At 35.7% G+C, this 26,736-nt stretch overlaps 1 protein-coding gene across 14 annotated transcripts in view; it reads left to right on the top strand.

Annotated features, from left to right (window-relative positions):
• The window catches only part of KCNMA1 (potassium large conductance calcium-activated channel, subfamily M, alpha member 1), a 523,274-nt gene that overhangs the window by 259,334 nt on the left and 237,204 nt on the right, over nucleotides 1-26,736 (top strand). The gene's annotated exons all lie outside the window — the stretch shown is intronic.

Raw genomic sequence — 26,736 nt, 5'->3', positions numbered from 1 at the left:
CTATTCATTTCTTTTCTGATTCAAGGCAGGGACTGATGCTACTGCTAGTATTTTCCTTGTCTTCCATAGATAGTAATATGAAATGTTCCTCCCCTGGACACTTGAAATTAGTCTAAAGAATGTGCTTCAGAGAATAATCATATGGTGTTTCCATGGGCTGAAAAGAATTATTGCAATAGATCTTCTCAGTTTCTCATTCCTGTGGTTTTTTAGACATGTAAATTTATGTTTATTTTGAAAATTATATTTAATATTCATGTTACAGCACTGTATGTTATGCTGCATCTAAAGAGCAAACTGTTACTTGGTTGCTTAAGTTACAATTTACTAACCATGATTGTGTCTCTGAAAAATAATTTACTGTCTATGCAGCAGCAATGAAATACTTTTATTGACACCATTATACTTGCATACACATTCTTTCATAATGACTTGGATCTGAACTTAAGAAATATGGGTAAAAAAATTTAGATGAGCATTTAATTGCAGCTTAGATTCCAGTAGCTTTCACTGGGAACAAGTTCTCAGGAAATCTATGCTGTGTTTATTTTCACCACCTACTGTATGCAGTAAATTGGAGGTCAATTTGTGTAATGAAACTGTATAGATCACATTTATGGAATGCTCAGTTTCACGTCTCTGTTTTTACAAACTCATACCGTGCTGCTTGATGTGGTTCCAGTATTGCTGTGAGGACATTTTCTTAAATTACACTTTAAATTCTTTTAAAAACCACACCAATATATAATTGACATGCAGGTTAGAACTTTTCTTTAGTTTTCATCCTTTTCCTCTTTTCAAATGAATCTCTGCATTTTGTTTCATCCCAAAGCATCTGACAATGCATCTGCAAATATTTCATCCTGTGCTTGCTTTCCCTGTAGACAGATTAGTTGTGCACACTGAATTAACAGCATTCTTCCTTGCCACTGGACAAATTTACAAATCTATCTAATATAAAAGAGGAGACAACTCAGATGAGTTTTTAAAAATACCAGGTACCATATAGCTGTTATCAAAACATGGCTTGCACAGAAGATTGCCTTTCAGAGTGGAGTTGAACGTACAATCAGTGTCTTACCTTCTGCTTTTCAAGCTATAGATGCAAATAAAGATGTGACCTCTTTTCCTTTTTTTCCTCCCTTTTCCCCTGACAGCTTGACAAATTGTAGCTTTTGGGGCACCCCAGCGGTTGATGAGTCACTTTTGCTTAAAAATAGAATTCCTTGCAGCAAGGACACCCATTCCACTTTTGACGCATGTGTCGTTTCTGACAGAGTCACAGGGCCAACTATGCCATGTTAATTAAGCAACTAGGAAAAAAAAAAAAAAAAAGTGCTCTCTTCAGTAAATACCAGATCTGGAATCCAACAACACTGAAGAAAAGAAAAAGGAAATCCCGTATACGTGAACATGAATCCCTGCATGCTTCCCCCACTTCCCCATACTTTGCTGACCTTTTGAGCATTTTTTAGATAGTTGGTGCAATTTAATGAACATCACTATCCCACCTTTCTCTCTCTCTCTTTTTTTTTTTCCCTCCTTTTTTAAAACCCTCTGAGACCTGACAGAATACCAGCTTCACAAAGGGAATTTTATGATCTGATTAGTGTGTACAGAAGAAAAGCTGTGATTGGAGCATTACAATAATGTTATCCTGTTATTTGTGAGACACTTGAAATATGCACAGGAAGAGTGCTGCAAGAGAACAGTGATCAAATGATCAGCTGTATTCTGCATAAGCTACACATGATAGGGTACCCTATACAAGCCCCAATAAGATAGAAAGCATAAAATACAAAAATGGCAATTTGTTGCACTGTAGTAGATCTTGCTCACTTTAACACTCATAAAGTTTTTATTACTCTTATCAGACCTAGTGCAATTGGAGGAAGTGGGCCAGACGTTGTTCTTTAGCAAAATTGTTAGCTTCTGGCATATTTATTCATCTGGTACTGATGGGAATTATTTGGCCTCAAAAATGAGAGCCAGCCACTTGTCTGGAACAATTTGGTGGCACATAAAACCATATCAATGCATTGTTTTTTCTCAAGATTTGCAGACTGGTTTTATCACAGGATCTGCACCTTGATAAGCATTAGAAATAGTGGGTTCTATGCAAGCTGGTTTCATTGCAACATCCATAAAATAATTCATTCTTGCAATCCAGAAAATTGCAGAAATTTGCTAGAGACAGTGTGATACCTGTAAGATTCATTAGATAATGCGAGTCTGATAGTCTGATGCTAATAGCCCTAAAGGATACTTGCATCAGCCATGTGTTCTTGTTACCCTTTTGAATTTAATGTTTTCTCAAAACAAAGGAATTTTCTATTCACATGTAATTATTTAAATTTCTATTAATTATACTCCATCTCTACTGAAAAAGATTAACATTTTTCAACAAAGATGGCTCAGTTTCTCTCTATTCCTATGAGCAAATGGAATTATAAGAATAGAATTATACTGAATATATGAAATATGTTTTGTTATTATTTATATTTATACTATTAAACAGTATTCATTCTGAGTAAGAGTCCACTTAATGTAACTGAACTCAGATAACTAGTTCTGTTATTCAGTCATATTAGTCAAAACACTCTTACGTGACTTAGATTTTAAAAAATAGAAGGCGGTACTGAAGTTAACAGTTGGTATACTATTATTTACAGAATATCGATTCTTCACTGCATGTAATCTTTCTATATAATACTAATGCTTAGAAAATTTCTTGTAAAGCTCTTTAACTTAATTTTAACCTTGATTTTTCTCAACTTATATTTGAAATTTGTGTTCAGTGGCATGCATTATGTTATCAACATAAAATTCAAGTGAGAAATAATTAGGATCCATAAACTTGTATCAGAGTAAAAAAAAATAAATTAAAAACCCCACCTATTCTGAGTAACAGTCAGATTATCAGTCACTCTGTATAAAGCTCTATAACACTTTTACAATATTACACTTTTACTGTAGATCTGAAGTGTTGCAAACCTTTTGTGTAAAATAAAGAGAGTAGAATAAAAGTGAAAAAAACCCCAGTGAAAGTAACTTCAGGATAGCCTTGGCTTGTGTTAATTAAAATTAATTTGTAACAGGGTAGTGGGGAAATTCTTTGAACTGTGAACTCTAACTGGAGGAAACATCAGCTGAAATGGATTTTATTGTTTACTGATTTTGAAAATTTTATAAAGAATAAATAAAGCTAAGAATTAAATTCCTCCTGTCTGCTATTGGTGATTGCTTATCTATTATAAAATTATGGCATATTTCACATTTTTCATTTCATGCTTAAATGCATATGAAGATATTGTGATATCCTAGGTTAAGGATTTCTTAAATAGGTTGGATTTTTTTAATTACTGTGGTTGTAGACTGGGAAAAAGGCTAAATGAGATTGTGAAATACCACTGGTTTTGGAATTAAAGCCATAGGGCCTATTGTGATCATTTTGCCACATTTCTTAATATAGCAGTTCCTATGGTATTTTGCTTTAAATGTATCTTCTGATCAGAAAGATATTCAGACTTAATTTTAAAGATGTGATGTGATACAAAGTCTTCCATTTACTTAGAGATCTAATTGCAGTGGTTAACTGACCTTGCTGTTAAAAATGTTAACTTTCAATCCAAACATTTGGCTTCATCTTCCACTTACCTCCTTTTTTCCTGTTAGTGATCCTTCCACTGTAATATTTTGTAGAGATATCTCTAGGCATGTGCAAAATACATTTTAATCCCCTCTTTCTTTATATTAACTGAATTTGCTAAGCTCATTTTCAGTTTCTTAAAATAGTACAAGTTTCTGGACTGAATCATTGTAGCAGCTCTTTTTTCTGAACTCTTTGGCACTTCCATTTAATTTCTAACATTTCAGTTCAAGCATTTTACAGCCCAAACTGGATACTACTGGGCATTAATATTTCAGTGATTCTGAATACTTCATTTGAATGAAAACTCTGCATTTTCTTATTCTCCTCTGGTTATTTATGAAAGGCATGATAGCTATTTATGAAAGGCAAAGTTAATGTAGTGCTCTCTGTTTTTACTGCTGCCCATTTAGCCAAAACAAAACCAATATCATGCTATTAGTTGTGAAGAAAACTTCCTTTAGTTTGCATTGTAGAAGCTGTTTATTATTTGAACTGAAGCCCAGGATTCAACTTCTTTCAAACTGGTAAGCCTGTCTTCAGCGATAGCTATATGCATGCTCACGTGCTATGTGTGTAGGTCAGCACAGTGTACAACTGGAATAAATTGCAAATAAATCAGATTCTAATGCCTGACCTCTTAAGCGATGCTTGTCAGAATAAGAAATCACTTGTCTATAAATAAAAAAAAGAAAATTGCAAACATGAAAACAAAAGCTGTGTATATATTACATAATACTTTATTTTTGTGTGTATGTATGGAAATCCCATTTCTGAAAATGTGTTCTTAAAAGCTGAATTGATCTGAATAGTCTGTGTGCATAGGTCAGCACAGTACTTCACTGTACCTGCTTATGTATTCTGTTTGTTCTCCCAGTTTGTCTCCGAACTCCAATGATGTACAGTATACGAAGAAAAAGGTACAAAGACTTTAATGAATAGAATAAAGAATTTGTCTTTCTATTTTCCCTGGATAGTTTCACTGCAGTAGCATTAGTTAGTGACTGCTTGTAAAAGCCTGTAAAAGAGAAAGGAGCAGAATAGTAGTACACTATAAACCATTAGAAAGAGGCATTATTCTTCTTGGATGTGGATTTTCTTTTTTAGAATAAATTCATAGTCATGTAATCATAAAATACGATCAGTAAGTTCAGGATATTTTCTACTGCTGGACTGTACACTCTGTAAATAAATCATCTTTTTATTAAACTTCAGAAAGATAAATATAATTTCATACAATTCATCACTGAATATAATACGGAAAATATGGGATGTAGTCTAATTAATATAAAGTGTTGTTTGGAATATGTGTGGTGCGTGGGTTGGTTTTTTGGGGGGGGGTTTCTTTCCTTTTTTTTTTTTTTTTTTTTAATGTTCTCCAAACACTGTTGCTAAGTCACAGGGTTGTGAACACTGACAGGATATATTTTCCAGGACATAAATGGAAATGAGTCTATATTCCACTTAAACTACAGAATTCCTTAAGCAGGAGGGAAGTACTTGTTTCTGTTTTTTGTCAACCTAATTTTTAAACAAAGATGTGTAGAATTAGCTGGCTTTGAAACAAAGTTGAAGGTTTTTTTTTAATGCAGTGATGCTGTTATTAAGTAGGTATGGCAGCACTGAAATACACAAAATGCAGATAGAATAAATATTTCTCAAAACAGATTAGAAAGTGTAATTATTCAGAAAATGTTATATACATTTCTGTAATGGACGTCAACCCAAGAATTTGGGTTTTTTTCAAAGACAAAGTGCACATTCTCTGTCTGACTATCCAGAAACTAAGATTTCCAAATCAGTCTGGATTCTGTCTTTCTTGCAGTTGTCATTAACACTAAAGCTTTTACAAATGAATTCTAAATGATATTTTGATGAGGTATGCTGCCAGAACTGTAGAATAAGCAAAGTTATTCGCCTACATATATGTTGGTGACCTTCTCCATGGAATACATGCCATTTAGTGAGACCATGTATTGGAAGACATACTGAGGTAGTAAAAGGCTCTGTCTTTGCATAACAGCTTTTCTGTTAGTAATTTATTCATGTATTTTTTCCTTATCATATTGCAAGTGAATTGTCCACAAAACAGTTTCTTTTTATTTAACTTACAGAAGTCAGTGAAAATTGACAAGGGATGAAATTGAGTTTCTGTCATTGATTATTTCTTTTCAGTTTCAAATGATTTGGGAGTGAACTTTCCCAGCTTTTTAACAAGAGAAGTTTTTTAAGCCTTCCCCTTGCCCCCAGCTCATCATAGCAGCTTTATATTCTGTGTCAATGGATTTGGTAGCATCTGTGTAAGGACAGCCAGGACTGTATCAAATGTAAATCCCCATTCTTCAAAGAATTTTTACATCATCCACTTCAGAGACAAGAGCGTATGGCAGATTCATCAACACAAAGGAGAACAAGGGTACTAGATGAGCTTCATAGGGATTAGTGGGATTTTTAAAGGTAGCAGGGGATTTAGGAGAAAGTCTGTTTAATTCTTCTCTCATACCTATGCAAGTCTGGAGCAACTTTACTGAAGCCAAAAATGTTGCATAGTGTACAACTGGAATAAATTGCAAATAAATCAGATTCTAATGCCTGACCTCTTAAGCGATGCTTGTCAGAATAAGAAATCACTTGTCTATAAATAAAAAAAAGAAAATTGCAAACATGAAAACAAAAGCTGTGTCTATGTTAGCAAGTAGGTGTCCAAAAGTAGTACTTGCTCTTTGACTAAAACAGTTGGTGTTAAGGAGCCTATGTCCATGCTGTACCTTGAAGGGAGTTTGCTTCAGACTAGATCTAGTTGACTGCCAGTGAGTGAAGATTCCTTAGCAATTGTGGGCTATTAAGTGTGTCCCTGGAGCACATCTTCCTACCTAGTTTCATCATAAAGGAGTCTGCTTTGTGTGCTCTGATGCTGTTCTGCAATAGAAACTGAAATTCAGTAAGCGGGCATGGTCAGGAGATGAACTTCAGAAACATGGTTTTGATCCAAACTAAAATGCTAGTATATATACACTGTAAGAGCTTTCAGACCCCTTCTACTATAAGGTGAGCAGAAACTACTGAATAATGCACAAATATTGACAGGATATAGGAAACAGTTTTTAATACCTCATTAGCATGGAGAAAATCAGCACACTTTGTTGCCGACATTTTCCCCTTAAACTTCACAGAACTCAGAATTTCCACACTTTCTTAATGAGTCTCACAATTATGGCTTTGACAGTAGGATGAACAGCTAGTCATCACTTGAAAAATACTATAGCTTCTCTTAATAAAGATTCATAGAATTACTTTTTTGTTTATATTTTTAAAGAATCTCATCTGTTGTTACTTCATGGACCAAATTGACAATCCCCCCCCCCCTTTTTTTTTTAACTTTAGGACCATATGACATAGTTTTAACACAGAGCCAGAAATTGACACTACATTACTTGAAATTAAGGCCACCTTTGCTGAAATGATTTTCACATCTTAGTTGAATACACTTAGCGAGATGTCATAGAATTACTTGTGGTATGATAATCGATCTTATTTTACTATTCCCAGCCTAGTAATGAATCACAGAAAACGCAGAGATCTGGACTGTAGTTTAGCTCTGTGTCAAACTTCTGTTATTACCATGTGCAAGCTGCTTATAGCCTGTTTTTCAGAGGTGCCAAATATCTGTAGCTTCTGTTGACTTCATTGGAAAAAGTTATGGTAGAAAATCTAGCTTCCAGCCCTGGTCTGTGGGTTTGGTTGTTCTGATTTATTTTTTTTTCCTGGATTTTTATGATTTATATTATTCATCTTGTAATTGGGATATGAAGTAAATAGGATAAGACTGTGAGACTTCGGAGAGGGACATCTAAATTCTGTACCTCAGTCCTGATGTGTGATCTGAGAGTTGAAGAAAACCTAATTTCTGTGTCTTAATTTCTGTAATGCAGTGAGAGCTTAGAGTAAGACTTACTCATTTCTATAGTTTGATGTTGCTGAATGAAAGACACAACATGGAAAAAGCAATGCAGCAATAAGAAATTGTAATTAGAAAATAAATTGATATCAATACAGAAATAATTGTGTTTGGGGGGGGTTGTAACGTTTAGATTAAAAGTGGGAACAACAACAACAACAAAAAATCACTGGAACATCTTGATGTGAGTCAGTGAAGTCAAACTTCCCTTTCCTATGGTTACTCAGGCACTAATAATGCTGGGACTTCCCAAAGAACTGAAGGGAATCCATTTTATATTCCTCGTCGTGATTCTGCATACATATCCGTTGTTGCTTCCTTCTCTGTTTTTGTAGTGATATGAAACTTCCCTTGATTTTAGTCTCTAAGACAATACAGAAAAGAAGTGTTAGAGTATTTAAGATCTTGCTGCAAGTACTATGCAGTAACGTAACACCAGCTGGCACTAGTTATAGCTAGTGCTGTATTGTCACCTGAAATATTACATTACAAAGAGTAATGATATGGTAGGAAGGGGGACACAAAAAAGATTTTTCTGATCTCTTGAAGACTGACTTGAGAGAAATGTCTGTGACAAACATGTACATTTCTTCAAAAACTGAGATGTTTATTGGTCTCTGCCAGATGCTGCGCTGTGTCCCCCTTCTTCCCCTTTATTCAACCATATGATTGCATCTTGTATTTCCTTGTCAAAAATAGGAGTTTGGACATAATTTTTAGAGGATTTTTTTTTCCCTCTGATATCTTCTTTTTCTTAATCACACTCTACTATCTACCTTACCTGATACTTCAGAATTAATCACATAAGTATGTGAGCCTGATTATCCGAAGCTTCTTGGTTTTTGGAAAATGAGTAATGGCTACTCTTTTTTTCTATAAAGTAATAAGGGACTTAAATTTTCCAGGGTCTAGCAATGTCAGTCATATGTCACCTGCAATATTCATTTAGGTAAAATCAAAATTCAAGTAAGTAATCTACAACAGATTGACTTTCTATACAGATACAATTTACATGAGGTACATTGATGAGAAGAGTGAATAAGAATCTCATCAAAATCTTATCTATCCCAAATATGGCTATCATATATGTATTTACATATAGCTTTTACATCTTATTTACAGATATAAGTAGTATCAATGACAAATAGCTGATAAATATTCATGCTGGCATCAGTGAATACATGAAAATGAAGTATTTAAAAGTTACCTCAGACATCTTACATTCATGATGAATTCTTTATCAGAAGTTAAGAAATTAACCACATCTGCTAGATCAGCTTAAGGGGAGACTTTACCACACTGAATTCTTCATGGCTGATTTTGCAGAGATGTGAAACTTCATCTCTGTGTGGTTTAAAACCTAGAAAACTATTCATCTCTAAAGAATGCATAATTTTTTAATATGGTGTCAATACACTACATAAAACAATGTGCAGTGTGCTTTACATCGTATTTTTATTGAGTTGTTTTTCCTCTGTATGCTTAAGTCTAAGTGTAATGTACAGTCTCTCATTTACCAACACTAGATTGTTCAGGCTGAAAAGAATGGGGAAGAATAACAAATTTATAATGTTTAGTTAAGACAAAATGTTTTGCTCAGCAAAACATGGCATTGAACCAAGATATGTAATCATCCAAATGCTTAAATAAAAATTGGTTTGATTTAATCTTTACATCCCTATGGTGCTAGTTGCAGACTCATGGCACCAGCAGGGTCTGCAGTAACTTGGATTCACTCCAAAGGTGGGACAGATGTTTACACATCTGTGTTTCCCAGGAGGTTTTCCTGTAGAAAGTCAGATTTAAGTTTTAGTAAGGATGGCATAGGAACCCTGTTGGCACTGTTGGAGAGGCACACACTAGTTCATTAGCAACTTTGCTAGCCTCTGCCTATGCTCGTTGTAGTGCTCCTTTGTGGCTCTAACAGTCCAGGATCCAGGCTTCCTGCCATGTCAGGCATCATATGAGCTTTGCCTGACCACAGACTTGTTTCTATGTAACTCAGGATCAAAATGCAATGTACTTGCTTCACTTTGCCAAAACTAGTGATTTTGGGGGAAGTGGTGGGATCTTCTGTGGGTTAGGAACAGGTGAATTCCTGTAGATTACTGTCCTGGTTTCAGCTGGGATAGAGTTAATTTTTATCCTAGTAACTGGTACAGCGTGTTTTGGATTTAGTGTGAGAATAATGTTGATAACACACTGATGTTTCAGTTGTTGCTAAGTAGCGCTTATCCTGAGTTAAGGATTTTTCAGTTTCCCATGCTCTGCCAGCAAGCAGGTATACAAGAATGAAGAAAAATATTGTATTTTTTTTATTATTTTAGTTATTAAACTGTTCTTATCTCAGCCCCCCCAATAATAATAATACAAATATAATAACAATAATAATAATTGTAATGGAAAGGAATACAACAAAGAGAGAAAAATTAGACCCAAGCAAAGACAAGAGATGCACAATGCAATTGCTCACCACCTGCTCACCAATGCCCAAGCAGTGATCCGCCCTTCCCAGCCAACCCCTCCCAGTTTATATACCGAGCATAACATTCTGTGGTATGGAATATCCCTTTGGCTAGTTCAGGTCAGCTGTCCTGGCCATGCTCCCTCCCATCTTCTTGTGCACCTGCTTGCTGGCAGAGCATGGGAAACTGAAAAATCCTTAACTTAGGGTAAGCGCTACTTAGCAACAACTAAAACATCAGTGGGTTATCAGCATTATTCTCACACTAAATCCAAAACACACTGCACCAGTTACTAGGATGAAAATTAACTCTATCCCAGCCGAAACTAGGGCAATTACCTGAATAATCGTTCTTTTTCCTCTGAGCTTTGGTTTTAGCAGGCCAAGTAATACTGAATTTCAAATTCCTAGTTGAAATAAGCTTCTTCCAGCTGGCTGAAGATGAGCTTTGAGTTCCAGTAATATGAATCCCTCTACGGACTTTAAACTGGTCCAAGCTGCAGTGTTAAGACACCTTGTGGTTACTGTGCCAACCCTCGTTGGACAGGGTTCCCATCTTGGTATGAGGTTCAGGGAAACTGTTGCTGATCACAGCAGAATCTAGCCACCCTGGACTGCTTGTTTTTATAAGAAATTACGTATTTTTAGATACAGAATTCAGAAAGTTGATAGCAAGTTAGTTTCTTTTATTGGCTTGGTGAGATGTTTTCCTGCTGGTCCTTTTTTTCTACAATAGAAATTCTTGTTTGAACTGGCAACAAGGTACCATCAAGGCAGTCCATGCTGGTATTAAGATTCAGATGAGTTGTCTCATACTGTGATTTGTGAAGATGATTATGATCGTATCAAAGTTGGTGTTTGTGAGAGTTGGATTATTAGATTAATTGTTGATCTAAACTCTATGCTCCTTAAGTGATAGAACTCAGCTTTTTTTTTTTTCTTGTAACTTTATAAAACTCAAAACTTTTGTAATGAAATTTCTATTGTCACTGACTGATACAGTGGTCTATGCAAAAGAGGAAAGAAGATGCCATTTACTGAAGGTGAGTTTCCTAGGATAGTTGACAAATTGAATTGGCTAGGCCAATTCAGTGTACTGAGTGGGTCCCAATATAGTAGGCCTCATTTAACTAGCTACACAACAGTTAGATCTTTATTGCATGACATATTTTTCTCAATTTAATTCTAAACCGTGGCAAACCAGCACTACACAGAGCAAAATATTTTGAAGATGTCTGAACTCTGAGGTTGCTCCATTTCTTTCTGAAGTACTGTATTTGTAACCAGATTTGCACTATGATAATCTTTGGGGCAAGTTGTATATTTAATTTAAAAACTGAGAGTAAACAACCTGGCCCTCTTCCTTTCTAATTTCTTTGTCAAACTTCACTTCAGGTAGTTTCCACTTTACAAAGAATATCCTGGCAGGTACAATTTGTTTTTATGGAGATTGCTGTTTTTTTACTTGTTCTCAGCGCAGTTCGTATTGATGTTCCTCGTGACCTTGATTTTTCAAAAATTAAATAAATTGGCAGATCATGATACAGTTTTAGAACAAAAACTCAAATGATTTAGAAGGCTTAGTGATAACTTGGTGGACAAAAAGATGTACATCGTGTTTTATTATGAGCTTCTAGTGCATTCACATAAAAATTATTGAAAGAGTTAAGGTTGCTGAGGCATTCATTGTTATCACAAAACAAAGAGCATAAGAAGCATTCGCGTTGTTGGAATGATTTCTGTTAATATACACAGAAAGTATACGTTGATTTTTTTTTTTTAACCCCCCCCCCCCCGAAATTATTTGCTCCTAAAGCAAATAAGATATATTTTCTTCTAAAATGAGCAACTCAACTTAATTGACTAAAAACAATGAAAATGAACACACCAGGAAATGTAAAGAAAGACAGGGAGTGATTCTTCCCACTATATAATATTCATGTTTGATTACTGGGTGTATTACTGTATGAATGTCCTCTTTTGGCAAAGGAAAAAGTTATCTTGCCAAGTTTAAAATGCCCGATAAGGTTTCAGGGTTGCAGATGACTCAAAAAAAAAAGAAATCTGTAGCAAAAGTCTTTTTGGAATGTTGAAGATAGAAGAGAGAGGAGTAGTCTTAAATCTGTGGGATGTATGTAGTTGGTTGGGCTGGGGTTTGGGTTAGTGTCACAGTTTATTAGGTTTATTGTCATAATAAATCTGTTAGAATAGTTTATAAGCCCTATCATTTTATAGATATGAAACTTTTTTGAGCATATTATTATCTTAATGGTGAATTTGTTTGCCCTCTTAACAGTAATAAGAGTGTGCCTATAGAAAAGAGAGTAGGTGTGCCTGGGAGTGAATAAGGAGTAATAAATTAGAACTAGTAATGACTCAGAATATAGATTGAAGTGGAGGCCTGGTCTTTCTCTGTAAGCATATGATTTCTTGATCAGAAATTGGCAGCCAAAATATCTAGTGTCAATATTATGCTGGACAGAATTTTGAAGTTTTAAAATTAAAATTTTAGTATGTATGTCTAGTGATCTGTTTGCATGTACAGATACTGTTTAGACAAGTAGGTAATGAAGTAAGTTTAGTGTTTCACTGGAAAAATGATATCAATGTCGTTCATTGTCATTGTATGATTGGTATTTTCTTACTGAAAAAAACCTCAGAATTTTTGTGTGCTTCATTTTCTTAAATATGAATACATATAAGTATGTATATGAATAAAGCTTACATATAAGATAAAATGAGCTACTTCCTGAAGTTCTAAAAAGTTTGGATGTGAGATGTTAGGTGCAGGTACCTACTGTTTATTTTCTTTAAATTTTTTTGAATCTTCAGTGAGCATGTTACATTTGTTTTGTTTTTAAAGTGCAGTTTGATTTTTTTTTTTAAGTCATATTTACAGTTGACTGGCAAACAAGTATATAGGATTATGCTTTCAAGGAGTATAACGTGTTTTATTTAGCACATACAATTTCATGAATCAAATGCTTGTTTTTCTCTCAATGTTAGCATTCAGCTCTTTTCATTGAGACTTCTACATAGTGCTTAGAAGGACTGCAGACAATTTTATAAAAGCACAAGCAAATACTACAAGGTAAATCAGAGTTCACAGTGTTTCATTTTTCATAATCCATGTCAGAGCAGTTACAATTTCCTCTTTGTCCCCCTAAAAACATAATAAAAAGTCTGGAAAAGGTTTTGGGGGTTTGCAGAGGGGTGGTGGTGGTTGGTGTGGGTTTTTTTTAAATATATATAAGTATTAAACTATGTGCCTGTTTCTTCAGTTTCTTGATATTATTCTGGCTAGCTCTTTGAACAATGTAGTATTCATTTTTCCCACTTACCACTTAAAATTAGACAACACAGGTGGTTAATATCTCTGGATATTAATCTCTGAGTGTTCTTGTCTTTAGAAATAATTAATTCAATTAAAAATATTATTCCTACTCAAAACCAGTAAATACTTTACTGTACTGGAATATATGTGTAAAATTAATGACCCCCAGTGGTCATGTTGTAGAGTACCTGCTCTCTTTCACCACTTTTATTCCTAACAGTGATAGAAATGGAATTATTTTAGATGCAGCACCTTTGATAAATGATTTTCATACTAAGAAATTACTTTCAATATGAAATTGCAACAGGTCCTGAAATGTGTATTTTAACAGCTAAGAAGACTGCTACATGTAGAAGATAATGAAAAGACAACAAACATAGCTGGAAATTGTTTAGATAAGATCCATGTGTACAAAACCAAGATCTGCACTCAATTATGTTTAGGCGTTTCACAAAATTATATGTTTCTTCATGTTTTTAAGAGAGATTAACTTAAGATCCTTTTAAAGCAAAATGAAATGGCACCACGAGGACCTTGTAGTAATAGGCAAATAATTTTGATGTCTGCTTATCATAATGCGGTGTTAATGTTGTAAATTATAAAATATTATTCTCTTTGTTATCTATATTAATCAGAGACACAGAACCAAGCATTTTCTCTGCAAACACTCCCTCAAATGATACAAAAGGAATATTTTATGGTTTTGATTTTATTCAGATCAATAGGAATTGAAGGTTATTGGTACCTTAGAGGCTCAGATGCTACATACTGCATAAACAGATCTTTGCTTAGTAGCAATTTTTTTCCCCTACAGCAAGTTCATTAAATAGGTCTTTAATATCAGTATATATATATTATGCTACCTAAAGTATCACTGTTTGAAATACAAAATATGTATTAATATTTCTATTCTTTTTTTCCATGAGGGATTTATATTAAACTAAGCTTTTCAGCATGTAGTACATAGAGATATTCTCTTTTCTCTAGATGTGTATGTGTATGCATACATGTGTATATGTTTAAAATCTTATGCATTCTGTAGGTAGCCACTGAACACAAGTAAAGCAAAGAAGATTCACTCAGCCACTCAGCTCTAGATCAGATGCAGGCCTCAATCAAAAAGGGGAGGAATGATAAACCTCTTCAGGGTGATAACTTGCCCTCCTTTTCCAGGTAATAATGAGCCCCGTTTGTACTGAATTTTAATTTACTTCAGTGCTGGAAGTAGCAATAAGAAAAAATTGCAGGTTAGAAATACAGTTTTAAGCAGCAGATCAGATTCTTTAGCAAACCCAGGCTCAGTTTCTGATAAAAATGGAAGTGTCATTCATTGCTGCATTTTGCATACTGTCCTTAGGCTGCTTACTCCCACTCATGCCAGCTGCCAGATCTTTTCCAACCCGCACTCAGCATCTGATGTAGGTTTTTACATCAAATGCTGATAGAATGGAATATACTCTATGCGGACCTTAATCTGATTCAGGAGAATGATATCTGTTAACACAAAGGGAGACCACCTGAACTTGTGGAGTCTGAAAGAGATCCCGTTCAACATGAGGAAGGAATCATGATGTGATCACGATACAACTCACAAGGGATTCTCTAACATAAATTGAGTCAGTTCAAAGGAACTACTGTTGAAACACATTAGAGACAGAAATAACTTCTTTAAATCCATGTGTCTGAAAAGGCATTACAAGGAGAGGTGAAAGTTGGATGGAGAGATTGTATGGTATATGCAACAGAAACAAGCCCTGACACATTCTGTATGAGACATAAAAAACTATCAGAGGCCAACAGGAACAGAAAGAGGAAGAGGAGAAATTTAGGCCACTGTGTTCAAACAAATACATAGATCCACAATTTAACCAGAAAGTCAGAGAAGAAAAGGTGTTTCAAAAGGGGATGCATATGTATAATATCAATCCCACAGTTTAAGAAGAGTAAGTGGTGATCTAGTTTTGATTGTATATCACCTGTTAATTTATGTATTGCCAGTGGTGTGAGGAGGGAATCCTTTCACCTCTTTGCAGTAGCCCAGAAAAGAATAGCAAACCCTCCTTACCAGCTCATAGTCTTTCCACTGGGTATTTGAATTTTGTATATAAACAAAGAGGGCAACCTCGTTACTATGACTGGGGAGGAAGTCAGTGTTATTTGGCATGCTAAGATATAAAGTGAGTTCATTAGATTCATTTCTGTATGCTTTTTCCTGAAGAATATTTTCTGTGGTACAATTTTAGTTTTCATTACAGTTACCACAATTCTCTAGAGAGTCCTTTGACTTCAGGTCTCAGAGACACTGTTGATGTTATAGTCATGCTGTACCTCTTCTACACATTAAAGCGTTAGAGGACTTTGCTCAATCTAACAACCAAGTACTTTTCAGAAACTCTAAGAACAGAGAAAAAAGATTTCAAGAAGTTATAGCTATGGTTTACCTCAGCAGGAGTTTAGAAACCTTTTTTAAAGTATTTTCATAAAGTTATAGCGATTAAGGATGTAAACCAGCATTTTTAGTTCTTTCCTAGTCAATTGACCTCTGTATAAAGCCAACATCCATGCTGCTTATTTTCCTAACCCAAGTGACTTTAAACAGAGCTAAAAATAATCATTTTTCAATGTAAACAATTTTGTATTATTCTCTTCAGTGTTATCCTCATCTTTACTAAACTGAATTTATAGTATAGCAAAACCACATAAAATTAATCTACATTTAGTAGCATCAGAAGACAAAAAACTCTAGCCAGACCTACAGTGTTTATGTAAGCTTTAATAAGTGAGCTGTGGGAATTTTCTTTTACTACCCAGAGTTGTTACCATGCCTGTTGGGGCTATGTAGTGCACCACAGTATGCTGCTGCTATAGAAATGCTAAATACATATTTATAAAAGTGTAATAATAATTAATTTGTTATCCTCATAGCTCTCAATACATTCGCTTGATGGATTTGGAGTATCCAGATCTAGAATTGTGATTATGGCTCATCTTTAATTATTGGACTACTCTAGCCAAACTGATGGAACCTGACATCAGGCAGGGTAGGATCAGTGGCAACCCAAAGGAAAGTGATTGTGCTAGGAAGACATCAAAAGGAGGGGGGGAAGGTCTGATCTGCAGTCTTTATAAGCCAAGTGTGTTCAGACCCTAAGGATCTGTAGGTATTTTAGAGGAACATTTTGTTCCATGTTTAAAAAGGACTGTGATTTTTTTTTTCCAGGTGATACATAATATCATTCAAAAACTCCCAAAATGTAGAGATTTCTCTCCTTATTGGAAAAATATAATCTGTATAGGTATAATATAGACTAGACTTGCTAAACCTGGTTGTTACAAACTGTTTTGCTTAATGATTTAATTAATTGATTCCTTTGTTTTTCACAAGATCTTTGCACAAAATTTTCAGAAGTGCCTGATGGATAGCTTCCTTAGTTGGTAGTCTGCATTAAATATAAGGTTAGATCTGTTAAAACATGATGTAGAAAAAGAATTAAGTGACAGTTTATGAAGAGAGAGTTATTAAAAAAGTTGATTTTGTCTTATGTGAGATTGACAGTACTTAACCTTCAATTTCCTTTAAGGCTTTATATCAAAAAACAATTGAAGTCTGTGGTATTTTTTCCTAAGCTGTTAGACTGTTACAAGAATTTGCAGGGTTTTGCCAATTATTAAGTTGTGCTCTCACATTTCAGTAAACTTGACCTATTTCTTAGCTGAAAAAGATCCCCTTTTTTCCTCTGTCTCTCTTTTTAATGTGGTAGGCCTTGTCACCTTCAAAAAACCATACTAAGTAATACATAATGTTCATTAGAACTATGAAAGATTTACTATCAGGATGTGAGTGAGGAAAAAAGGGCTTTAACAGAAATGTGCCATTTTTCTTTTGGCTTTTTCACCTTTCAGTTAAATCTTGTTATCTAGGGCTACATCTTTTCTAACAAGAAAAAGGAAGGGAAAAGGAAAAAAAAAAGAGTGGAGGAATCAGATAAAATGCTTGTCCTTGCGCCCAAATCAGAACACATTATAAGAGAACCAGGCTGTAGTGGCCAAGGTTGGATGTCAAATGGCCCAAAATGTCCAGCACCTCCCAGTGTTTTCCAATACAGAGTTCCCATTCCCAAACTATCTTTCCCTGGCCACTTCCCTGATCTTATGCTCTGACATTTTTTTTGGTTTTCCCAGCATTTCCTACTGTTCCCAATCACTTCCCACCTGAAAGAAAGTGACCCATTTCCCCCAGTCGAGTTTAATTTGAAGCTGTCTGGAGCTTTGCGAAGAAATATATGAAGCAGTTGAAAGATATGTAATTGGTGACTAGAATATATACATGCATTAGTAGTCAAATTAGTTCTGTAAACCTCATTTTAATATTGAAGAATATTTACCATTTCAGACTATCAAAACCTGGTTATAGACAAAAGCTTTGATGTGGTCACTTGCAAAAAGGATGGGAACCTTAAGTGGACTCTGGCACATGTGAGATTTTTTTTTATGATTTCTGCTTTAAAGCAATTCAGTAAAAACATGTAATCACTTTGGCAGTTACAATTTAAGTGAAGTCATGTGCAGCAAGAATAGAAACTAAATTCTTAAGAGCTGTAAGACCTTAAAGTTCGTGGCAATACATTTTATCTCTCCCTTCCTAATACAGTTGGGAGTCAAATCTGCTATACTTAGGTGCTTTTTACAAGAATTTTTATAGCAGCTGTCAGCATAGGGAATTATATATATATTTAATGAACAGATTTGTACTGAGAACATGGTACTGCAGATCTGTTTGCTGGCTAAAGTAATTATGCTAGTTCTTTTTATTTTTAAATGTTATTTTACAGGCTGTGTATTTTCAAGTGTTCTTCTACTTATAACACCTCTTTCTTGTTCTTTCTAAGATGGTAGCTGTCTGAGCTAAATGTCCCTTTTTTTCAAAAGTATTTGAATGGTGTTAATTTTATGGATGCATGAAATAAGAATTCACATACACATTTGGCAAGTAACTCCTATTTTTATAGGACATTTGTCTAAATGTTTCAATTTTCTCTATTTAATCCTTGAAAGAGAGGTTGAATGATATCTACGTATTTATCTATCCAGTTACTGTGTAATAATTTTAGTCATTGAAAATACTTGGGTCTGTCTGCCACTTATGAAAAGTGCCAGAATGAATATAACAGAAGTGCATTATGCATTCCAGCTCATATAGACAGAGCCACCCATTTATGTGCATACTTTAATGGACTCTGTCTAGTGTAAGACAGAAGCATCATAATGACCTAGGCAGTCATTTATTTTATTTATAATGCTGCCAAAGGGACTGCTGAACTTGCTGGGTTTATTTTCCTTAGACACTGGTATTTCTTGATTACCTTCAAAGAGATCGTGAAATGGCCTCCAAATGTTAAAAGTATTTGGCCAAATGCTGATCTCCTATATGTTCAGTCAAATGCATGTTCCTTCATTATTTTTCATTCACAGGGGCCCTCCATATGTGTATTATGACTCTTTTTTTTTTTTTAATGTTAATTTTGTAATAATTCTTTTCAGCAAAGAATATGCTTTATCCCTTGAAGTACTTTACAGGTTAATTGAATCATAGAGTTCTACAATCTTATCCAATATGTAAAAAATCTGTATTTTCTTTGAGTTTTTGTTCTTGCTTCATTGCTTTAAGCAACGCTGGTTGAAACATGAATCCCTGAAACTGCACATTAATGAATCATTGTTTAACGTGGTAATAATTTCCTTAGGTCCTTTTATTTGAGTGTAGTGCAGTGCCATTCTTTATATGTAAAGTGTATATCATTTAAAATGAGATCAACATCTATTGTTAAATAATTCATAATAATATTGATCAGTCATACCAAGACTGCAAACTCTTTACTCATGTAAGTACTTGTCAAAAGGTTACCATTTTAAACTAAACACCATTCTTCAGTTTCTCAAAACTGTTAGACAGCCTTTGACAAATTACATCAGAGAACTGGCAAGTAATTGATTGTGTATCACACTGTGCACTAGAATTTATTTATGAATGGTTCCTTTTGGCTGATGTAGCCACTAAAAATTTAGTCTTTTCACTGTATTAGAGAGTGGAATCATTCTAAACTAGGATTCTGCTCTGGTGGGAATATCTTTCTTTTATGTGAACAGAATACTTTCAGAGAAGTGCTACTTTCTGAAAAGAAAAGAAATAAGAGCTGACCATATTAAGTGATCTGAATGCAGCTGAACAAATAGCTGTGTCCATTTCAAAACAATACTGGCTAAGGCCTCTTATAGTTTTTGATGGGTTCAATGTATTAGCTTCCTGACTTGAATGTCTCAGACTGTGATCACTTATGTTAATGTTTTGTCGATCACTTGTGGTCTGGCATATATGCAAATTTAGTACTAAGTATATTCAGAAAAATTTTAAATAGATTGGAAGTTATTGGTTCCATTCATAAGAGGATTAGATGAACACATTTGTTTAAATAAATCAGAATTTCCATGCATTTGATAGATATATGGGTAGGGCACACAGATGTTTTTAATCTGCGAACACGCACTATCTCTTGGAAGTTCAATATCTGTGGTCTGGAAATCATACTGGAACATTTTCTTATATGTGTGCAAGCACTATAGTGTAGCACATGGTGGATTTCACAGTTTGCCATAAGCTTTGGTGGTTTAACGTTAACACTACAGTTAAAGCGCCAAAGAGTCTAGCCAGGGATATAAGAGGTCACCATCTCCAGCTGCCAAAGAACTGTTGATATATTCATGGGCAGGTAGGAAGGAACTGTCAGTGGTCTGGTTTAGGGGCCTTTTTTTTCTCCTTTTTTTTTTTTTTCTCCAATCAAACCTCTTTCCAAAAGCAAGTTGAATCAGTGAACACTGAAGCAAACTCCCAAAGCAGCTAGTGCATTTACAGTGTCAGAATGGCTATAATGGACTTGCCTGCATAGTATACATGCTATATATCCTTGCAAGTAAATCTGTCAACTGTAGAATGCACGCGTTGGCTCTTCTTGACATGTTACACATGATGACATCTGTTGACACTTAAAGTATTGTTAACAGCAGAGATGAGAAAAACATGGCAAGTGATGGCAGTCGGGGCTGCCAGCAACTCAGATTGTATTACATGGCAGGCTTGGACATCTCTGTAGGGTGTCAAAATATAGGTAACTTGACAAAGCTGAGGAGTTTGTGGGTAGAGAACTGAAGGATTTTTGACTGCTGAATTAAGGGCAGATGTTTTACAGTGAGAACTTCAAAGCTATGGACTTACAGCAAAGCTGTCTACTGTGATAATGGTGATGTGCATCCTGTTGTTCTTGGGGAACCTTTCAGGCTTCCATTAGCTCACTGGCTGGCACTGAGAACATTGTTATCAAGAGAACTCAGTTATTCCACAAATTCAGTAAGCTGTCACTGTGATGGTATATCACTCTCTAAGCTTTCAGGCAATCCTAATATGTAAAATGTTAATAAGGGAAAAAGTTGACAGAAAAGGAAAGATGCCCCAACCATTGGCTAATTTCTTTGTAATTGATTTCTATTAACGCATGTTGATAATGATGTGTTTGACCCTAAAAGTAGGAGGATGCTACTAAAAATTGGTAGTTAAAGGTCAGACTGCTTGGAGGGCTAAAAGCTGTAGATGTTTCAGGAAACACAGCCAAGAAGTTGGTTTCTGTAGGTTTTATTTCAACGGTTGCCATTTAGAGGTTAAAACTAGATAAGATTCCATCAAGATTCACAAATTGAGATGTTAAAAATAAAAAAAAAAAGATCTGTATGTCCTTCTGCACCTATGTTAATATTGGTATTAAATTTTAATTTTCTTAAGTTTATCTCTAGTATTTAAATCTGTAGAGCCAGCATTCTTATGAAATATCATTCTTTTCTGTGTAGCAAACAGTGGACCTGTGACCTTTTGTCAGTGTTTTCCCAAGAAAATAATGACAATTTCTGCAGCCTAGTAGTCATTCCAGGACTTTTGTAAACCAAATTCAGAATATTTTATTACTACATGTATTCATGTTGCTTTTCTCTGTTATCGAAGTACCATTTAGCACTTCACCTTGGCTTTCCTTTCTTTGATACTATTTTGTCTTTTAATATTAGAATAACTTTTGCTAATATTTGTAAATATATGTTTTGTAAAAACGCATTCATATCTAAACCACAGGAGAATTACATTGCATTATTCATGGAGTTCCTCTGAAACCGAGCAGTAGCTTTAAATTACGAGATTGATCAGGAAAATGCAATCCGTCTCTTCTATTCATTTTTATGGGTGATCAAACTACAGCTGTATGTTTGCCAGTGCCTTCTGAATGCATAGGATATATTGTAGGGATGGCATTTTCTTGATACGCATTTTTGTAATTGCTTTTTTTCCTTTAATGGAAAATAATACTAGGTAGTGATTACAAAATCAAATAATGCAGATAAATGCTCATTTTGAGTTTGTTCCATCTCATTTATGTCCTTAGCTTAACAGCCATAAGATTGTATTTTTGTTGTCCTCTTTTTCACTGCTTAAAGCCCTGTAAATTAATTTTTAGCGCGGAAGTCAATTTTGAGAGCGCGTACTGGAGAAGACAGATGAAGAAATCAATTTCACAAATAATACTTTGCAGCTTTTACTTAAAAGTAAAAGCAGCAAGTTATAATCGTGCAGCTCCTGGCCAGCGTCCTATACATAAGCCTGCGATAATACTTCCATCAAAAAAATTCCTTTGCATCTCAGCCATTAAGATTTTCCACAGGGTTAAATATTCACTTGCTTGGTTTTGGCCTAGAAGAAATTTCTTTCTGGCATCAACGGGCCTTAACGGCCCTAACAGGCTGCCCAGGGGCCTCCCCCGCACATGGCCCAGGGGGCCACTCATGCTGAGCCCCGGCCAGGCTGTAGGCGTGCTGCCCCAGCCCGGTTCCCCAGCTCTAGCTGGGATTTCCTGGGTCCCCCCAGACCTCCTCCCTGCCTTGCCCTTCCCCTGAGGATCAGGACCCTTGGCAGGACCCATTTCTGGCAGCACCTCGCTGCACCGGCCCAAGCCGGTGCCACTGCAGGAGGGCCCTGCTGTGGGTGAGGGCCCGGCCAGGCCTATGTCGTGGCCACCCTGGGCCGCTGGTTACCCCCAGGGAGCAGCTGCCCTTGCAGTTCCCTGATAGTGAGCACGGGACGGGGCTCCTGGGGTGCCTGGGCAGGGCATCTCATGAGGCAGGCCCAGGCCGTGAAGGCCTGCTGGTGCCTGCAAGGCCCTGGCATTTCACAGAGCGGTATTAAGGTGAGCCATTCATCCACTTTTGTGAGACACGGCACTGACACAAACATCCGGTTTGAATCTTTAGACACTTTTCAATGATAATTAAAATAAAACAAAAATTAAATTCCCAGCCAATCCCAGGAAATAACCAGAGAGCTTGGCAACAATTCCCAGTCATCTTAGCTGAGAGAGGGAAAAAAAAAAGAAAAAAAATCTGGTGATCAGTTTAAAGCTGAACATGTGAAGAAGCACCAGTGTGCTCTGCCTGAAATTTCCTAGAGAATCTGTGGAGCTTTGATTGCTGAAAGCAGTTAAAAATGAATTTTGGGAGTATTCACAAGCCAATGAGATCTTAAGTTAGAATAGTTAATTGCTTCCTTTGACATAGCTAACCCAAACTTCTTATTAAATGTGATAGTCTTTCTTCCTTTCCAGTTTGCTCTCCTAGATCTTCCTTTAAGCATACCTTTAAGTTGTAGGTAAAAATGTTAAGTTTCCTGGGCAGTGCCTTTATGTGGGCTACCAACCAGGCACAGAATGCTGGGTTTTTTATACTCACAAATCTCCCTAGTCATTTTTTATGACATTATTAAATAGTTGTACCATTCTATGTCATAATAATGTGATTTCATGCAAGTAGAATACCTGCTAATATATAATAATTCAGACTTTCACCAAGATGTAGTGCAGTTACGTTAACTGTACAAATAAACTGCAGTCAGCTACTATTTGCTTCAACACTAAGACAGCAATATATATTGGAAAAGCTGAGATTGTGAACTCAGGAAATTGTGGGCTTGTACACCAAAACACAGCAGGGTTTTCATGTAATCCCAAAGTTTTCTAGGGCATCCAGGGAGAAGAGTGACTGATAGTTTTCCTGCTGTGCTGCATTTACGTTACTGTAGATACTGTAAGTCCACAAGATCAAGGTTCTAATTGACCGGCTTTTGAGCAAATGCAAGGTAAGATACAGAACATGGTATGAGCATAGGATAAGATGAATAACACATGGAAGGAGGAAAAAAACCAAAACCCCAAACAAACCCCAAACCTATAAACCCAATTTTACAGCTGGAGGAAGGTGGCACAGGCAGAATGATTTGAGGAGAGCAGAACCCAGTATATTCATTCGCTTTTTAGTCATTTGCCTTACCTACAGAATCAGTGTTTTGTTCGTTTTAGGGTTTCATATCCTCAGTATATTTTTTTTTTCTTTACTACTTGGCAAACTCAAGTGCATTATTCCTGGTGTTTTAACCTATCCTGTAGTAAAACTACAGTTTTGGTTGAATATTGTGGCTCAGATAATTCTTCATAGTTCAAATTTTGATTACGTATGTATAAGGTTTTGGAATGACAAACATAGGAAATATAATCTTTCACAAGAGAACAGCAATACAGCAGCAGTACTGCAAGCTAATTTTTCCTAGTGGTGTTTGGAAAAACAATCTCTGGTAGAAAAGACAGTAAATTTTCAGTGTCCATGTGGTATGTTGATCATTCCAGCAACAGTTGGTGTGATTGCAAAATGTATTTAATGGATTTTAAGATTGTTGTTATTGTTAGTGGTAAGCCTGAGGTCTATGCATCTTAACCTTTAAAACCTCTCTGCACTCTGTGCTACATAAAGAAATGAGAAAGTTATCTCTTCTCTATCAAACCCAGAAGTAGAGTTAAAAAATATATAGGTATACAGAACAGACAAAAAGACAAGCAGGAAGGGGAAAGAAAAAAAATGAAAGAAATAAAATGTGTCTCTTCACCACTTTCCTAAATGATGTGATCATATGACCCATGCAAAATAAATTAAGATCACTAAGCTTATTCATTTTGGGCAATATGCCACACGTTCTTTTTGGATCAAGAGCTCTGGCTTAACTTGTAATGATTATTGTCTTACTTGCCAGAGCTCTCAAAATATTTGGGACTCCCATGACTTTCTGTCACTTTTTGGCAGCTGCTCACAATCTCTTGAACAGCTGTTGTTAGCTCAGGAATTTCTGGCTGATTTTCTTGTGAGATTGCAGTTGCAGCTCCAGCTGGTAATTGTGGGTTGCAGGCCTCACCTGCCACCAACAGTAGTTTTTGTTCTCAGATTGTGTATTTCCTGATAGCAACTCACTCAGTTTCCTCTTTTTTTTGTGCGAAAAGGAAAGACAAATTGGAGTTTGCCAAGAGAACAATTAGGGTTATCACCAGTAAAGGTAGAAGGGACCATCAAACAATGGAGTGATATCAGTAGTCATCTTCCCCCAAAACTGAACTAGTATTTGCTAGTAGACTTGGTTCATTCTTCTCTTTGCTCTTTTCATCTATTTCTGCCAACAGTAGAGTTGGGAAGGACAGATGAACAGGGTAGAAGAAGATAAGTATGCGTTACTTACATTGACAAAGGTGTGGGTGCCAGTTTTGGAATCAGAACTTTGAAAACAGACTAAGGAGGATCACTCTGATTTTTAAGGGCATCCTCTGGCAGTGCTTTTGCTCTGCTTTTGCTTTTCCTTGAGTTGGCAAAACTGATCTTCTTCATACCTAACTGAAAATCAACATAAAGAAATAGTGATATATTAATTACTTTAGATGATAATAGAAACTAATTCCATGGCATTCATAGTAATATTTTGGATGTGCAAGAAAAAAAAAAAAGGCGATTATTATTGATCCATGTAAGCTCAAGAGTAGGGTTCGCTCATTGCTCAGAAGGTAAGCCCATTAAAGACAGCAAGCCATAATCTGCAAGTCTTGACCAATGGTCAGACTAATGTCTCTTGCTACACCATTAGGACTGTGGAATCTTCTAACCCAGGCTGTAACCTTTAGCTTCCTATTTAATTGTTTTTGTTTTAGTACTTGCTTGAGCAGTTAGTTTACAAATAGAGGTCATAGGCAATTTGACTGTTCCAGTTGGGTGCATCTCTGGCCATGTGACTGCTAACTTCCAAAAGATCCCCTTTTGGCAACAACAGGAGAAAAATTCCTGTGATGCAAGTATGATGGGGAAATGGTGAATAAATGGGAGTTATATCTGAAAAGACAGGATAGTTATGGTGTCCACTAACTTGGTCTGCATTTCTCTGTAGACAGTTATTGCTAAAAACACCCCAGTTTCCAGTTCAGTTTTAAGAGGTATGTTAATAGTACCTGCTAGTTAATTAGTGAAAGATAAGATTCTTTGGGTTTGTGTAAGTGCAAAAATACGAAGATTAAATATTCTTAGAGTCTGTTTTCTGTGTACTCAACACCAGATTTCTCCAAGATTTTGGATGTTGGTAAGTGGAAATGTAGGTAGAACTGAATCCCAGTGAATTTGTAGTATGACATTAGGAGTATTGTTTTTGCAAGAATCTGTAAGTTTTTTTACCTACCATTAGGAGACAATACTTTTTTTATCTGTGTATTAAGTGTTAGTACTTTACGGTGCAGCTTGTAGTACATGCTTGCAATGAGAAATCTGGGAATTTCTCAAGTTGTTCAGATATTGTATGTGAGAGAATTTACAAAGCCATGACTAATAAGTGTGCTGTTCTGGGAGCTGGCACAAGAATCACGATTTTCTCTGCCAACAGAGCACTGTCATGGCTGTTTATTACCCAGTTAAAACAATAATCTTCCAATATTTTGGGAGGGGGAGCAGTCATGTTGTGGGATGGAAATATGAACAAGTTTGGCAGCAGACTGGTTAACAGGTTCTTCCACCACATAGACATGTTCCCTCACAAGATCTGTAATTGTTGAGACTAGCCTAATGCCATAAATGGCATTTATACACATTTATAGTATATTTAAAGAAAATTATAAAGTTTAACTTGGCTGAGCCCCTCCTAACTCTTAAATGTTAGACCTAGTAACTATTATGGAGCCAGTGAGTTGTGAAAGAAGATTGTTGAAACTGTAAAAATATTGTTTGTGATACTTATATTGAATGTCAAATTAAGGTATTCTGGTCACATAGAGCATTGGACATATTTACTCCCTCGCCCTCCCAGTTTATGAAGTTGAGTTTCAAAAGAACTTCTTGAGAATCAGTGAATCTACATATCTGTAAAGCCGAGAGCATAGCAGCTGGACTTA

Source organism: Haliaeetus leucocephalus, unplaced genomic scaffold (genome assembly GCF_000737465.1).
Source record: "Haliaeetus leucocephalus isolate CR32 unplaced genomic scaffold, Haliaeetus_leucocephalus-4.0 Scaffold229, whole genome shotgun sequence".
Classification (NCBI taxonomy): Eukaryota; Metazoa; Chordata; class Aves; order Accipitriformes; family Accipitridae; genus Haliaeetus; species Haliaeetus leucocephalus.
Note: the sequence above shows the minus strand (reverse complement) of the source record. Positions and strands in the feature narration are given on the sequence as shown.